The 5,042-nt window shown below is 36.3% G+C and overlaps 1 pseudogene; it reads left to right on the plus strand.

Moving 5' to 3' along the window:
• The first annotated feature begins 2,814 nt into the window (after positions 1 to 2,814).
• LOC139714064 (uncharacterized) lies at positions 2,815 to 4,735 on the plus strand (annotated as a pseudogene).
• The last annotated feature ends 307 nt before the right edge of the window (positions 4,736 to 5,042 follow it).

Here is a 5,042-nt window from a genome sequence, read left to right on the forward strand (position 1 = left end):
TACACTATTATGATTGGGGGTAAAATAATATTGTCATTAACGTTATCTTGTGCACACTTTCAGTGAAATATGTGACAATAATATTTTTTTTCAGTCCGAAACTTTCAATCTTTTGAACAGGTTGCAAACCCTATATCATAATCCCTAGGAAATATAGAAAAAAAAAAGAATACAAAAGCCAAGGCCCAGAAGAGCTGGGGGTGCACGGGATAACCCCCTTTATATTTATGCACAGTTGATCATGATATAGTCATTCACTGAAGAGCCATTCATTGAATATTGAATTTTTTAGATATATTTGATTTCTTCATTAACAATTTTCGAAATATTCCTCCAGAAGTGTAGGCCTATACACGAGATCACTGCATTTCAGTCCTTATTCAAAAGCTCCCTTGTGTGGACCTCCTATACACACCATCCTATTCTCTCCATTTCCATTATTATCATTATCATTATTATTATTATTTATTCGGCATTTGCAAAACAATACAAGTGATGACGGAGAAACAAAATAAGCAAACAAAACACAAGAAAACACACAGGCTTTCCCTGTTGAGCTTCCCCAAGGAGCCGGGTTGGAAAAAAGCAATCAAACATTGACTTACAATGAAGACGCATCCACAAACAGAGGTGAAAAAGAGGTGACAGTATATACAAGTCATTCTCTTGCACTGTCTTGAATACTTATTTTGCTTGATTTTTGATTGGAACTTTTTGATGGATTTTAACCACCCCCCCAAAAAAAAAAAACCAACACACAACAACAACAAACAAACAAAAGAGTACACGAGAGTCAGCTCACTGAAAATTAAGACATTTGAATTTCAGTTCAGTTGAGTTTAGTCAACACGCACTATACAAGGGATAAGGGTTCGTTTCCGCATTTCAAAGGTCCGTTTACAGGTTAATCCAAGAATTGAATAATGGTCGTTATTTCGAGGTTCATTAATTCGACAATGAAATATTCGTTATTCCGAAGGTGCGTCCGAAAGGCCATAAAAGGGTTCGTAGTACCTTAACATTCATTAGTAACGCACGGTCTGTTAATTTTCGAATTAACGAACACCTGCCTTGAATATTCAATTTTGTTCACTTTCAACTGAAAAACGTTCAATTTAATGCCCCCCCCCCCAAAAAAAAAAAAAAAAAAAATGTGCAATAAATCGCCGCTCCTTCGTATGGGAGCCTATACGAGGATACCTGCCCACCACGTGATGGCCTTCTGTCCATTTGAGTCCATGATGATATCACATTGAGGACATAGACGCCGAAAAAGACTTATACCTTGTGGCAGGTGCCATGTTTTCCATTTACATATAGCTTGAATATTCATTTGTCTTACTTTTTAGTAACAACTTTTCAATAATATTCTCTCAAAGTGTGCTTTAAATGTATTGTTGGATTTCAGTTCTAAAAAAACATGTAAAAGCTCCACACCCGTCGCTTTTGACAAGCGGACAGGAGGTAACAGATATAATTTCAGTGGCAGATCCAGGGGCAGTGCACCGGGCGCCCCCCCCCCCCTTGTTAAAACAAAAGAAATAAAAAGAAAACAATGGGGAAGGGATGCGTGGCGCCCGGGGCCTTATTGTTAAGGCGTCCCCTCTTTACGGAATTCCTGAATCCTGTTCTAATCATGTTCCTGTTAGTAATAATTTTCTTACTTTTTTATTGAAAATCTGTTCCAAAAATCGTCTCTCCAAAGTGCGCACAAAATCGTTGTATTTCGGTTTCCCCTAACCCTTCCCCGCTCGCATCGCTCCTTCCCTTCCAGATCCCATGCCCCCGCCCCCCCCCCCCCCATGATGAGCATAGTCTCCCCCCCCCCCCCCGAAAAATCAGGCAATGATTTTTATAACAGCACTTAGTCGTAACGAATTTCATATGAACTATAAACACAACCGCGGATTTTCAGGGGATTCGATCCCAGATCCCGCGGCCCTGACACTTCAGGTTTTATTTTGGGTTTTTTTTTAATTTGTTTTGATTGTTTTTGTTTTTGTTGTTCTTGTTTTTTGTGTTTTTTCCGCGTCGACGAACCATAGAAAGAGGGGATCAATCATCGCGATTATGCGGCCATCACAAAACTCGTCAGATATCATGCCAATTCATGTATTATAACAGCAATCCACTTACAGTCTGCATTTTAGTATTATACAGCCCCTGGAAGGATAGCCCGCAGGAGTATTGGAAGTTACTGAATGGCCGTAAGCGTGACTCCTGTTCGGCAAAGGTCCCTTTGGTTGATTTTGTGCGTCATTTTAGTAAACTGAATTCGGTTCGAAATTTAATTTCAGTACCAGAGTATGATTTGGATGGATCAATAAGTAATAATGAGTTAAATGCACCAATTGTAATTGATGAAGTCATTAAGATGGTTCAGAAGTTAAGGAATAATAAGGCATGTGGTATTGATATGATTATTAATGAATTTTTAAAACATTGTTCAAGTCGTGTTTTGGATTGTATTACAGTTTACTTTAATATAATTTTGGAAAGTGGTTTAGTTCCAAAGGACTGGTGTCTCGGTACATAGTACCAATTTTTAAGAAAAGGGGAAGGGATACAGACCCAGATAATTATCGTGGAATAACACTTTTAAGCTGTTTGGGGAAGTTATTCACTTCTATTTTGAATCATAGAATAACAACTTACCTTAATAATCAAGGTATGCTTGGGGAAGAACAAGCTGGCTTTCGAGCTGGATATTCTACAATGGATCACGCCTTTGTTTTGAAAACTTTAATTGATATATATTTGTCTAAACGCAAACGAATTTATTGTGCATTCATCGATTTTAAGAAAGCAATTGATATGGTTGGTAGGGTATCACTTTGGCATAAAATGTTGAGGTCTGGGGTGGATGGTAAGGTGTTTACAGTTATAAAGAATATGTATGCTCAAGCCAAATCTTGCGTATCAGTCGATGGTCGACATTCTGATGCTTTTCAGTGTAATGTTGGTGTACAGCAGGGTGAAAATTTATCGCCTCTGCTTTTTGCAATATATCTCAATGATTTTGAATCATTTTTGAGTTGTCGTTTCAAGGGACTACAATTTTTAATTGAAAAAGTTTGTGTTGATATTTTAGACAAAGAAGTCAATGAGGATCTTTTTATACATTTGTATACATTGTTGTATGCAGATGACACTCTTATTTTAGCCGACAGTGCAGAAGAGCTTCAGTTGGCTTTGAATGCATTTCATTTCATTTCATTTCATTTCATTTTCATTTTATTTCAACACGGTAATAAAAAGGAAACTTGCATTGCATCGATATTGTAAAGATTGGAAGTTAAGTGTCAATACTACAAAAACTAAGGTCCTGATTTTTTCAAGAGGCAAAGTACGTAACTTTCCATTGTTCAGTTTTGGTGAAGACAAACTTGATGTAGTGGATGATTTTGTTTATTTAGGTATTCAATTTAATTACAATGGAAGTTTTAAGAAGGCTATTTCTAAGCAGGTGTCACAGGCAAGGAAAGCACTTTTTTCTATGTCACTAAAGGTTCAGAACTCAAGCTTCCTGTGGATATTCAATGAGAACTGTTTGATCAGTTAGTGTTACCAATATTATTGTATGGGTGTGAAGTTTGGGGTTTTGAGGATTTGAGTCAAATCGAAATTTTTCATAGGAAATTCTTGAAATCGTTGTTATGTGTAAATAAATTTACACCGCAGATTGTATGGTATTACAGAAACCGGGAGAACACAACTGGCTAATACTGTTTAATATCGTATGGTTAGCTTCTGGCTGAGGATCATAAAGGGTTCTTCTGCTAAATATTCATTCAGGTTTTATACACTCTAAAGATTAATAAGTCAACAGGACACGACCTTTGTATTTAAGTGGATATCTCACATAGTTGAGGAAATTTTAAACCATGCTGGTCCTGGTGTTGTATGGCTAAGAAAAGGTAATAACTGGATATTAAGCACCTTGAAGCTGACATTAAGTGATATGTTTGGTTTGGTTTGGTTTTATTTCCGGTCATAAAAAGCATACAAATGAAATAACTTTACAAATATACAGAGTTTACAGAAATGCAATGTTATACAAACTATACAAACAAAAGAAAATTAACATCATTAAACAGTACGAGTGTGAGTTTACAAACAGAGAACCTAAGCAATAATAACAAAGACAAAGTGATAGATGAGATAGTGGAAAACGCCTGGAAAACCCATATTCAGCGACACTGTTGTAGAGTCACTGGTCTTCCATGGGGACCAGATATGTCTAAACAGGATTTGATGGCAAATGTTTGGTCAAATAGAGTATGTTTAAATTATAGGATTTTTAAGACGAATAGTCTCTTTGAAAGGTATTTAGTCCAGTTGAGTAAGAGGGATAGAATTTCATTGAGCCGTTTTAGATGTAGGTCAGATCAGTTGCCAGTTAATAATAGAAGATTTGTACAGTCATTTATGATGAAAGGGATGTTCAATGCCCTTGTTGTGATAGACATGAAACAGGTGATGAATTCCACTATGTTTTCGTATGCCCCTTCTCTGAAAAGGAAAGACAGTTATATTTAAGCAATCATTATTTGGTTAAACGTCCTTGCTCAGTACACATGTCCAGATTATTTTCATATTCGCATTTAAGGACAGCTTAAAAGATTAGTATTATCTGTTAGGCTGAACAAGTTGAGTGTACTTTAGTCAAGAAAGAAAATTTATTGTAACTCGTAGTGGTAGAAAAATTAAACATCCAGTGATACTCGATCTTTAGTAGTTGTAAGTCACGATTGTTTGGTCGTATGGTTCATACGATTAGTTAACCTTGCTTGCCAATTTGTATATCACTGTATATAATATGTTTAGTAGGTATAGACTATTAATTTATATACATCATTGTAATATATCACAAACATGTATTCTTTGATAATTGTAATGACCATATCTTGTGTTTATGTGTTGTACTCTCATACCCCGGAATGGGGTCGGAAGAGTCGAATAAAATCTATAAATCTTTTTCCAGATGTTGGACTCAAGTTTCCCGTCCCCAGGACCCGTCCCATTCCCTTTTAGTTTGTTTC

The sequence above is a fragment of the Diadema antillarum genome, unplaced genomic scaffold (genome assembly GCF_040938485.1).
Source record: "Diadema antillarum isolate AM-2024a unplaced genomic scaffold, OU_Dant_1.0 seq00002153_RagTag, whole genome shotgun sequence".
Classification (NCBI taxonomy): Eukaryota; Metazoa; Echinodermata; class Echinoidea; order Diadematoida; family Diadematidae; genus Diadema; species Diadema antillarum.